A 13,424-nucleotide genomic window follows, 5' to 3' on the forward strand; every position below is an offset into this window, starting at 1 on the left:
AGAATATTCCAATTTGATTTTATTTATAAAGTAATTGATTTTTATTATTTTTATTGAAATCAAGACTTTTACAATTTTATTTAAAACAAAGTATCAACTTAACTTTTATTTAGGAAGAAGTGATTTTTATAAAAAAAAAAAATTCATTAATTTAATTACAAAAAGAAGATTTTAATTTAATTTAATAAGATGATTTTCTACAAATTTATTTACAAAAATATTTTCAATCCAATTTTATTGAGAAAATGATATTTTATAAATTATTTGGACAACAAAAGAAGAAAAAAAATTACAAATTCATTTACAACTTTTGTTTAAGAAAAATGATTTTTACAATTTTACTTAAGAAAGGATTTTTAAAAATATATTTATAAAAGATATTTTCATTTTTGTTATTTTTATTGGAAACAAGATTTTTACAATTTTATTTACAAAAGAATGTTTCAACTCAATTTTATTAGTAAAAAAAAGAAATTTCAAAATTATTTACAAAAGATAATCCAATTTTTTCATTACTAAAAATGATTTTTTATTTGATTTTAAAAAACTATTTTTATTTATTCACCAAAAAAGATTTTTTTTTCTTATATTCAAATTTATAAAAAAATATTTTATTCTTGTTTGGTTTAGGGAAAGGTTTTTCAATTTTAAATTAAAACTTTACAAATGATCTCAATTCAATAAAAAATATTTCAAATTTATTGTTAAAAAAAGTTTTCAAATTTTTTTAAAATACACATTAGAAAAGATTTTATCTTTATTTTTTTTTTTTAAAAAAAAAAGAAAATTTCAATTTTATTTTAAGAAAAAGGACTTCTTAGTTTTATTTAAAATATATATATATATATTTTAATTAAAAAGATGATTTTATAGCTTTAAAAAACTCAAATGAGAATAATTAAAAATGCCCAAAAGAAGTTGAAATGCAATAAATGAAGCCCAAATTAAATAAACAAAGACTTAACTGTCTGAGCCCAATTCAATAAGCCTAACAACAATAACAGAATCTCAAATGCAATAAATGAAGCCCAAATTCCCATGCAAATATCTAAAGCCTAAATAATTAGGTCGACAAACAATATCCAATTATGTAAACCACAAGCCATGAAGATCAAAGGTAGCTTACCCATTTTCTTGAATGAAATCTGGAATGGAAGATGAAGAAGTGATAACTATGGACAATGCAGCGATGGGTGGCCAAAATGAGAGAAAAAGACGAAAAAATAGAGATGGGTAAGAGAGAGGATGAAGGTGAGATAGGTGTGGGTATGGAAGAAATAAATGGGTATGAGAAAAGATGAGAGAAAAGGAATGAGAAATAGGGAAAGAGAGAATGAGAGGGGGAAGGGGGGTTGGTCGGCTACTGGTCGGTGACTAGTAGTGGTCGGTGGTGCTGCTGGCGGTGGTGAGCATAAGAGAGAGGGATGGAAGAGAGGGAAAGATGAGTGAAAGAGAAAGAGTGTGTGAGATGGTGAGATGAAAGAAAAGAAAGGGGGGTTGCTGCCAGCGTCATGTTATCAACAGTGGTGACGGTGATTAATGGTGGTGGAAGGTAGTGGTGGCAAGTATGGTAGCATGGTGAGGAAGGGAAAAAATTAAGTATGAGGAAAATAAAGAGAAGAGGGAAGGAAGAGGAAGAAAATGGAAAAGAAGAAGGATGGGACGATTATAGAGAGAAAAAAAGGGAGTGAAGACATGGGGTCTTAGGGTTTTTGGTGGAAAGTGTTCAAGTATCTCTACTATTTATAAATTATGGATTTTCAACTATGAATAAGTGTATAATTTAGGTGGTTTAGTCCTACATGGAGGAAGAATTGAGTAATCATTTTAAATAATTGAATTAAACTTAGTTGATTTTTCATTTTTTCATTTTTTCTTTTTAAACCAAAACTCAATTTTGACTCGACACCTACCAAGGGTTCAAGCAACTTGAACTATATTTAATATTTTTTTTATAATATTATAATTTATATCATTGTATAGGATAACATTTGTTTTATATTTTTTTAAATATTTTTACTTTTAGGTAAAAAATATCAACTTATAATTATATTATGTATTATATCATTTTATTAAAAAGAAAATAACTTTATTTTTTAATTCTTTGTCATTATAATTATATTTTTTCACAAAAAAGAATCGTATCTTTTTAAATTTTCTCAGAAAGAGAAAGAGAGAGAGGTTTTTTTTTTTTTCTAATTTAGTGGTAATTTTTGGGTAGTTACAAAACTCCCAAAATTTGCTTCCCCCATTTTTTTTTTTTTATTCATTGAGTCGAGTGGGGTCAACCCGCTTGGGCACCCAAACCCATATCTAACATCTTAGAGTTGCATAAGGTTAGTTGAAATAGCTTAATCAATAACATGAGTCCATTTTATTCTACTTTTGAAGGTCATTCATAAAGGTCAAATTGTTTACAAAAAAATACAAAACTAAACCAAGGTGGGAGCCTTCATTGGATTTACAAATTTCTAGGTAACTATGGGTACAAAACTTGAAAGCCTTCATTCACTACAAGAAAAAAGGCCATTGTTGACATATATTATCTTGACTTAAGGTGATATGTGTCAATATTGCCTCTTTAAATGAACAACTATGACATATACAACTTGTTTAAACCAATAATGACATATATAAAATTTTGTTGAATTCTTTCATGACTTATATAATAGAATCTTGACAGATAATGTATAAGTCAATGTATAGTTAGTATGTTCATATGTCAAGGTACTTATATAATGTGGCTAGCTTGACATAAAATCAAAAGTCAAAGTATGATTTTAAACATATATGTCATTTTAATTCTAGTAAAATGATCTTAAATGACCTATGAATTATAAGTCACTATATTATGCTATAATTACCTGTCAAGGTTCCCTGTGGTATTTACAAAGACCACTCCTCATTTTCTCAAAACCCGATATTCATTTTGAGAGCTTAGGGTTTGAAACTTTTTGCTCTAGACCAAGGATGAAAATATCGGTAATGCTTGGAAAAACTCCAAAAAATGATAAAATAAGTAAGAATTTATATTTTAAAGTTATTTTGTAAATATAATTGACATAAATATGATAAAAAAAAAAAAACATCGGTAGATAGAGATATATCGATAAATTCAATATTTGAATTTTAAGAATAATAAATATGAATTTTGGAAGTGTATAAAATTAGAATTGAGTTAAAAAATATTTGATTTTATTGAATAAAAATAATTTATACATAAATATAATACATATGACATTACAATAGTCTTAGTATCAAAATGAAGATTGATGTGGTTCCACCATATTGTTAGATGAAGGGAGCCCATTTTGTTGAAAACAATATTTATTTAAAATTTTTTAAAATATTATTATTAAAACACGTTAAATGAAAAATTAAATTAATCTATATAAAATATTTATTTGAGATTTAATTTCTAAAATTTTATTAAAAATATGTGTTAACAACTTTTTCTATTAATATTAATTTATTTAAATAATTAAAATTATTAATAATTTATTTTATCAAATTCATTTTAATTCATAAAATATTGTCCATAAAAATGGAAATTTCAATCCATGGAAGTGGAAGTGATTTAATCAAAATAAAGATGGGTAATTAATAATTATATATATAGAGAGAGGAAAATTGTTTATTTCCTTTTTTATTATTTTTTATTTTTTTATCTTTATTAAATATAAATATCAAAAGGGTCATCCGCTTCTCTCACTTGGTCCTCGAGCATCAAGAAGCCCTTTTCTGAAGTTGCTATCCAAACGACAGAATTCGCCCTAGTTTTCTCTGCGTCTCTCAATCCTCGCAGGTACCAATCTAATCATGTTATTATTGTTATTTTTTTTTCAACCCCCGTTTGATTCCCAAGAAAATCCATCCCCCATTCGATTTTCGGGAAAATTCATCATCGTTTGATTTCCGAGAAAATCCATGCAAAACCCCCAAGGAAAACCAAAAAAATTGCTTTTTTTTGTTTCTCCTTGTGTTTTCTGGATCTGTCCTAGGGGTCTTTTTGCTTTTGTGCCATTGGATTTAAATTTCACAAACCCTAAATCAAAAAATTTCCTCAAAAAATCCTTTTCATTTACACCGATTCGCTTTAAATCCTTCAGGGAAAAAAATTCTAGATCACTCACCATTCCGGCGCTAATCAGGTACTGCACTGTCCTCTCAATCATACACATATCAACCCAACCAGAAAGATAGAGATAGGTTCTCAACAGATCCCCGTGGCAATTCTCCTCCACCGTCCATGACCAGGTCCACTTGGCCCAAGGGCTCGCACTCGCGCCCCTCTCATCTCTCACCCCATCAAGCGTATTGATCATCGTCTGATACGTCGGCAAGGCACCCTCCGTTATCATATCTCCCACTAGCACCACGAAGTACTCATCTGGAAGCTCCGCCGTCCGATCACGTAGCTCCCTCACCTGCTCAGAAAACGCGTCGAACGGCTGCGTGGGGTCCGGCAGGAAGTCCTGTGGCTGCCACAACTGCTCCACGGGCTTCAGAAGCGGTAGGACCCACTCGGAGGCCCACCCTTCTAGTGACTTGAACACTTCCACCTTTTCCGGTGGCATTGAGTGCGTGACCTGTTGGCACGTCGGAGCTGCCACGGCTGAGAAGCCATTGAGTGTGTTTTCAAACATATGTTTTTATCTTTCCTCTTCTGCTTTGTTTGGTTTCCAAGAAAGTGATCTAGGTTTAATATGCACTGTGTTTTCTTTCTTTTTCTCAGTGTGTTCTTGATTTCTGATTGGTTTCCAAGAAAGTGAAGGAAAATGATATGTCTTGTTATCATTTTTTTTTCTGCATGCTAGAACGATTAATAAAAATGATATATAGAAGGGTTTCACAACTAAGCTCCTTGTTATTTTGGTTGTTGTCTTTTGAAAATGATCTAAAATTGTCTCCAAAATAGCTGAGGTGGAAGGCATGGTTATGATTGCTTTCAGAAAGGTTTGACTCATGAAAATTTCAGTCATATCCTTGTGTAGTATGTTGTTAAGTTTCTGATTGGAGTATGCATAAAGCCCTTGCATTGATTTTGGTAAATCATGACCGTTGTAGAAATTTGATCATAGAAATATGTTGATGTAGGCTAAGAATAACCTTCAGCTTTGATAGCACATAACTCATAAGCATCTTGTCAGGGCTCTCTTTGCTGAAATGAACAGGTTGAGAAGGGGAAAAAGGTATATTATTGTTATAGTACTGATGCAGAACTTAAAATATCTTTAGTGTCCCTTACCCCCAGTTGCATCATACAACATTTAGTGGTTCAAAGGTCAGATGGAAAATTTAACTGTTCTTGTTGCCTATATGTTTGTCTTCACATATCACGGATGACTTCATTAGCTAGGCATATATATGAGCTGACATGACTGTGCACATGGCATATGTTGGATAGGAAAATACATGTCCATATGTTTTCATAGTGTCAGGATAAACATATACCAAACAAAAAATTCTGTAAATGAAATATCATTTGATTTATTTTAATTGTTGTCTATAGATGTGATTTCAATATACTCAGTGATTCTTATTTTTGGTCTTTTCTTTGGTGTCAAATTAAGCTAGAGATCCCCACTCTAACTTGTCTTAGCATTCAATGTAGGCATGCACTCAAGTTTAAAATAGGTTCCAAGTGTCATTTTATCATTGCATTTATTTTCAAAACAAGTTTAAATGAAATATCATTGTATTTGATATTACGGCGAAGTCTAGGCTACAAATATTAACCACCCCTGTAGGGAACTGAATGTGAAATTTCATGTCTATATATCATGATATTAAATCATTGTTTTGAGGCTTTTATACTAATTTATATACTATGAATAACTCAGGGCTATCTTTGACTTTTATAGTTTGATGGAAACCTTGGACATTTCAGGGAAAGTGTTAGGTTAAAAAATCATAATAATGATCTAAATAGTTAAATATCTTGGTTGAGGTTGGACCAAAACAATAACTTCATTAGGTTAAAATGATTTTTGTTTTAGGTTTTGCTCCTAGTTTTAGTCTCCATATGTTTTTGCTATATCAATATTTTAATATTTGAGAGTTGGTTTGTTTACTTGTGTTATTAAGAAATAATCTATTATTGTCTAATAAAGGTGTAGTGGCTAGCTTGCTATTAAAATTCTTCATAAAGCTTGATATTTGATTGCTTCTCATTATACATTTTTCTTTTTAATTTGTTAATATGCTCTATATTTTTTTCTACAGATTCGAAGTCTGGGTGTTGGAAATTTAAGGCTTTCCTATAAAGTAATGGTTCAAGATGGAGGCAAGAGACTTGGTTGTAGATATATAAATGAGAAACTTAATTTAAGTTTATGTATATTGTCTTATAGTGTGTTTTTAATTTCGTTGTATATTATATGAGTTTCTTCTATATAGAGAAATTGGGGACAACTTTAAACAAGTTCTTTGATTTGTGCTTTAATTAATAATCAAATGTATATTAAATATGTTTTGATTATATATAAAATCATTATAATTTGATTGTCATTATCATTCTTAAATAATATCAAATTGATTATACATGGAAACAGGTATAATTTTTCATATTAAAAAATAATTTTTAAAATTTTTCGAGGGAACCTTGACAGTACTTATTCCTTACATTGACATACATTATACTCAAATTTGAGATATATGGGAGCAATCATGACACATGTGGTACCTATCCTTAACATATATGGTGCCCACCAAGACACGTGATACCAAACATTGACATATATAAGTTAATTATGATATATATAAAATCCAACCTTGACATATGTATCTAAAAGTCTTGATAAATGTGGGGTTAATCATGACATATATGATACCTAACCTTGACATTTGTAGGACTAATCTTAACAAAAGAGTGAGTTAACCTTGACATAAGATTAAGTAATCTTGATATAAGTTGAATCCAACCTTAACATAAATGAAAGAAACATTGACATATCAAATACTAATAAGATTTCATCATTTGTAAAAATGGAGAAAATCTTAACATATGTATATGTTAAGTTACCTTTAAACTTTTCTTGACACTGGCATAGATAACATATATGAACAATAACCTACCTTCACAGATATACCTTACATTGACAGTGAAAAACTGTCAATGAAGGCTTTTTTTCTTGTAGTGATTAGAACTAGCACCATTTCTTTGTAGCATGATGGCTAGAACAACCAAACAAATTGTCCATGGAGTGATCATGGACCAAAACATGCATTGATCCCTTTTTCAATATACAAACTTCATTTTCCTTCTTCAGACCATTCAATAATCTAGGAATGATTTGCTTCGACCTATCATGCATTGGAGCATTGTATCACAAGAAGAATCCATATCCTTCATATCTTTGTACAAAAAATTAAACACATATAATAATAAGATATCTACAAAGAACAAATGGTTAAGAATCAATCTAGAAATCAAGACATCATTACCTTATGTTTATCGCATCCTATAAACCTTCTCCTCAGATTTAGATTAGTCCAAGATGTTATAATACAAGTCTCCTTACCACACAATAGCAATGAACAAGAGGATCCTCCATTACTTTTCTAGTTGCATTTTTCTTCATCGAGCTTCACTTTCAAGATTCTAAGGCTTTGGAGATTTAGGTTGCAAAACGAAGAAGAGCGGGGAAGGGAGAACTCGGTTTGGGGTTTTGGGTGATTGAATCTACAAATCTACCCTTACTTATTCAATCACGTATACAACATGTGACATTTCTGTCCATTGAAACTAACATTGTCCAACAAAAAAGGTAGAATACTGGTATTTAAAAAGCTTAGAGTGCAATGTGTTTGATTGTAAACCTAAAGGAGCAATGTGTAAAACACGCAAAAGGTTGAGGGGAAAAATTGTATTAAACCCTATTTTTAATAACCATAATCCTCTTTTTTATGATTGATTGAATTTCAAATTTTCACACTTCATAAGTTAGGAGAAATAAAGAGCATTGTTGTTTGTTTAATGATAGATTTTCTATCTTGAGTTGGGAATGGAATTACAAATAAGAGAACCACTCTATTTTTTCTTCATGGTACAAGAGTGTTGACTCTCGTTTTCACGGAGAAAACAAAAGGACCTTCAAGAGATGATTTGTTTTAAAAAAAAAAGATTCATTTAAAAAAAAATCTCAAAAAAAAGGAATATATTAATTTTTTTTCTAATTTATAACGGTAGTTTGTAGGTGGTTATAAAACTCTTAAAAACTGCTCTCCTGTTTTCTTTTGTTTATTAGGTCAAGTCGGGTAAACCCATTTGGGCATCCAAACCCATTTAAAACCCTTTCAAATGTCCAAGCAATTGAATATTCAATTAAAACATAGAAACCATATATTCACATTGCCTACTTGTTGAAACCAAAAATGGAATGAGTGATTAATCATTGGATGAAGTTTTCAAGGCCTCACAGAAATTACCTTATACTTTTTAGTTCATAAATGAAGCAAACTCTTGGATGAAGAGCAAATCTCTCTATTCTTTTACTAAAAGCTTACCAAGATGGTGCTAACTTTCATACAAGTGTTGCATGACATCATCAAGTTATGTCATGAGATGTTTGGTGAGGTGCAATAGTGAGTTGAACCCTTGATTTGTGTTGTTGGGATATATGCCTAAAAAGTTCTTACAAACAAAGTGAGTCAAGGAGTTGATGAGTTGAGTGATACGCTCTAATACTTGTTAAGTTATCAATATGACCTAAAAGCTTAAGTTTCACGTGAGTTTTGTTTTGTTTTTTATTTTTATTTATTTTACATGTGCAAATAAGATTTTTTTTTTTAACACTTGCAAATAAGTATAATAAATATAACAAATAAGTAAGTCATAAGGTTCAAACTAATGATCTCTTGTAAAATAAAGCTTTGACACTATATTAAGTTACTAATTAACTTAAAATCTTAATTTATTTTTTAATAGTGAATTGACAATGTATACGATTGAAGAATCCTAAATTTTATTAAAGTGGATGTCAACAATAAGATTGTGACTCATTTCCCATCGAGAGGTGCCTCGTGTTGATCTTTTATACTCTATTAAAGGTGCTAATATTGGTATACTACCATAAAGTTATTGAAAATGCCTATGAGGGAAGTAGCATGTGAGTATTTTGGTATAGGAGTGTACCTTCTTTAAAATGGTTTAAGAGTTTTGATTAGAAATACTCATCTAGTTTTAATCATTACGAAACAAAGGAGAAATTGTCTATATTTATTAGGCACGTACTAGCATGAAAGTTTTCACATCTTCTTGATATTTGATGAAAGTTTTTCTAAAGACATTATAAGGTGCTTTCTTCCCGAGCAAATTAAGACAAAATTCTACATTGATATATTGAAAGTTCCATATTTTTAATTAAGGCATTTTACATTCTTTAATTTGCAAACTTTGATTTTGCTTAACAATCAAAGTTGATTTAAGCATTCTATGAGAATGAATGCACTTAATCCATTACTTGCACGTAATCTTTAAACAAAACAGTTGTTTTTTTTTTCTTAGAATGAATATAGGGTTGAATTTCCTATTTTTTACTACACCAATGACAAATAACAACTGAATTTTAATTTCAAAATTATTTAAAATTTCTATTAAAATATAATCATTCTTTCATAAAATATTCAAAGCCACGTGGGGACCCTGATTCAACGGCTATATTTGAATTTGAATATGATTTCATGGTCAAACACATACATTAATAATAGCTAATTGACTTTCCAACAACTACATTGACTCAAATTTTACTTATAAAATCAATTCTTTCACATCTCACTTAAAATCTACCTCTCTCTCATTTACTCAAAATTTTATTGTAATTTTTCTTTAAATTTCTTAAATTTGGGAGTGGTGTTTCAATTGCATATTTATTACTAATCAAGAATTGCCAATCATTTAAGGTATGTTACTACATTAATAATATTATAATATAAGTTGATTGTTTGATATTTACTATAATTCAATTTAAATATTAGTTTTATATTTAATTTAATTATTTATGGTTTATCATTCATACTCATAATCATAAGTTGTTGGCATAGTTTAATACTTCAATCTAATTCAATTCAAATATTATAAACTGTATCATAATAAATTTGTTAATACCATCTAAATTCAAATAGTTTGATTTCAATTATATATATATATCATATAAGTTCAATAAAGATTAATTCTAATTGTATATATACTTCAACTTAATTTAATTTCATTTAAATATTGTAAATTATACTTTGGAATTTAATTCAATTTTGCAAAATGATTGCTTATTTACTGAATTAATTTAAATAATTAATTCAATTTAATTATTTTTATAAAGTGACTTAATAACTTAATTTAACTTAATAGTATGATTTAAAGTCAAAACCAGCTTTAAGTAATAAGTAAAATCTTAAATTCACATCTTTATTTTACATTTTTACCCTCATTTACTTTAGTTACTTCCATGATGTCCCTTGTTATTCTATGACCTCCAATATTACTCGACCTCTTTACCCTAATAATAATTTATGAAGATAAATATGTTAATATGATGATTTAGAATAAATTTTAAGTTAATTTTATCAAACAACCTTAATACTTAAAGTAAGAATTAAGTAATAAATTTTAAATAATCAATTTAAGTATAATTTAACTTAAAGTCAACTTAAGTTATTAAGTAATAAGTATTAAGTTTTATCAAATGTCCCTAAATGTCTAACTTATTTTTTCCTTTTGTTATGCATTGAGTGGTTCAACAATGGGAAATGACTCCAAAACCAATTTTTTAAACCTTTTATTAATTTAAAAATTGAAGTTGTACTTGGCAATTTATATATATATAATATTTTTTAATGTATTCTATGCATTATATATATTTTTAATATATTATTTCTTTTTAATGTTAGGTTTATGAGCTAATCAACCTAAGGTGTATATATATAAACAACAATATAACTAAATCGATAAAAGAGTAATTACTTATAAAATAAATAGAGAATAGAAGAAAATATGCAAACACAATGTTTTTATTATGGTTTTGCACAATTCGCCTGACATCTACTCTTATCAAGCTTTAACAACATTGAGGGTTATGCTATCAAGGCTTTTAATCCAAGCATTTAAAATTTTTACTTACGAATATGTCTATAAGGGACCCTTATAACAAGACTTTGATACAAAGTGTTTAAACCATGTCCATTAAATTATGATTCCAATGCACTTTCTTAAAAGAAACTTCACTCTTGAATAGGAAAGGTACTTTGACACGTTTTTTCGAATACCCTTTCCTAGTCCCCTAATGGAAAGAGTTTGGGATAAAGATAAACGGGTTCAGGACAAATTTGAGAAGTTTTTAAAAATAGGGACTGTTGAGATATTAGGAATGCTTTCCGTATATCATTATTTCCTTATATTATTTAGTGTTGAGATATTAGGAATGTTTAAATATTAGGAAAGTTGAGATATTAAGAATATTGAGATATTAGGAATATTGAGATATTAGGAAAGTTGAGATATTAGGATATTAGTTGTTATTTCCTTATATCATTCTTTCCTTGTATCATTCATTTCCATTCTTAGAATGGTGATTACCCTTTATATATACCCTGTACATGAACGAATGAAAGTATGAATGGAAAAAACTACCATTTATCAATTTGAAGATGGTATCAGAGCGATGGAACTGAAATCCTGGATATTTTGTCGCTATGGTAGTCCGACAACGATCATCCATCCTAAGACAAGCCCTAATATTGATAAGTCAACCTTCAAATGCACTCACTGCAATAAGATTGATCCCACCAATCTGGATATCCTACAATTTCAAAGCAACAACTCTTAGTATGACCAGGAAAACAATGAGGAACCGAGGGTTTGAACCATGGACCTTTAGATCATGTTTAGGCTATCAACACTTTGTTATTAATGATAATAATCGTGATCAACGGGAGAAGGATTCCAAGAAAACCTCGATTGCAACTGTTGCCAAAATAAAAACAGAGGCTAATGTTGCTGAGAAAGCCTCTGCATTGGTAGCCGCTATAGATCATGGTGGTAAGTTTTTAAATACTTTTACACCTATTATTAATAGTGCATGGATAATTGATTCTGGTGCTACAGATCATATGACTTTTGATTCTAGACAGGTTTCACCCCTTAGACCTTCCTCACAAAAAATTGTTTCCACAGCCAATGGTAACACAACCCCAGTCATTGGGGAAGGATCCTTAACTCTTACTGATACTTTGAATTTGGATTCTGTTTTAGTTGTTCCATCTTTAGATTACAATCTTTTGTCAGTTTCTCAAATCACTACAGCCTTATCTTGTATTGTCATTTTTTGGCCTGAATTTTGTGTGATTAAGGACATCCAAACAAGACAGACGATTGGTTGTGGTATTAAGCGGGGAAAACTCTATTACTTGGACTTGCAGTCAAATGATTCAAATAAGTTGCAACAAGCCTTGATAGCAGATGGATCTGAGGGGGAGAAGAAAAAGTCTGAAATTTGGTTGTGGCATCGACGTCTAAGACATACTTCCTTTGGTTATTTAAAAAAATTGTTTCCTAGTTTGTTTGCAAAGAGTGATATTTCTGGTTTCCATTGTGATATTTGTGAATTGACTAAAAGCCATCGTATTTCGTTTCCATTAATTTTGAATAAAAGTCCGTTTCCTTTTATGGTTATACATTCTGATGTTTGGGGCCCATCCAAAGTCCTAACTTTGAGTGGCTCACGTTGGTTTGTTACTTTTATTGATGATTGTACCAGAATGACATGGTTATGCTTGATGAAGACCAAAGATGAAGTAAACTTGTTGTTTAAAAAATTTCATAAAATGATTGAAACTCAGTACAATGCAAAGGTTCGGGTTCTGCATAGTGATAATGGTGGAGAATATCAAAGTTCTGATCTTCAAAAGTATTTGGAAGGACATGACATCATTCATCAGACTACTTGTTCCAATACACCCTAGCAAAATGGAGTCGTTGAACGGAAAAATTGGCACTTGTTAGAGGTTGTTCGTGCTTCCTTGATAGCAGCAAAAACACCGATATCTTATTGGGGAGAAGCAATCACATCTGCCGCATACTTGATCAATCGGGTACCTTCCAGCTCAATTAACTTCCAAACACCTCTCCAAGCTCTTACTAATGCCGTAGTTGCCCCAACTGTCCCAAATCTACCTCCTCGTGTTTTTGGTTGTGTGGCATTTGTGCATCTACACAAACACCAACGCACCAAGTTAACTTCTCATACATTGCAATGTGTGTTTGTTGGATATGCATTGCACAAAAATGGATATCGATGTTACCATCCTCCAACTCGAAAAATGTATATTACAATGGATGTGGTGTTTCATGAAGATTCGATGTATTTTTCATCTGAGTCTGAACTTCAGGGGGAGTACCATAAGGAAATTCAGACTCTTGATTATGATTA

The 13,424-nt window shown here is 29.9% G+C and overlaps 1 long non-coding RNA gene across 2 annotated transcripts; it reads left to right on the forward strand.

Annotated features, from left to right (window-relative positions):
• The first annotated feature begins 3,691 nt into the window (after positions 1–3,691).
• Positions 3,692–6,424, forward strand: LOC109122860 (uncharacterized). Of its 2 annotated transcripts, XR_002030386.2 has the most exons (3): positions 3,692–3,805; positions 4,110–4,630; positions 6,226–6,424. It is a non-coding gene; the product is annotated as an uncharacterized LOC109122860 (long non-coding RNA). The 2 variants fall into 2 exon arrangements; XR_002030387.2 differs by lacking the exons at positions 3,692–3,805; positions 4,110–4,630 and adding an exon at positions 4,651–5,192.
• The last annotated feature ends 7,000 nt before the right edge of the window (positions 6,425–13,424 follow it).

This window comes from Vitis vinifera, chromosome 7, assembly GCF_030704535.1.
Source record: "Vitis vinifera cultivar Pinot Noir 40024 chromosome 7, ASM3070453v1".
Classification (NCBI taxonomy): domain Eukaryota; kingdom Viridiplantae; phylum Streptophyta; class Magnoliopsida; order Vitales; family Vitaceae; genus Vitis; species Vitis vinifera.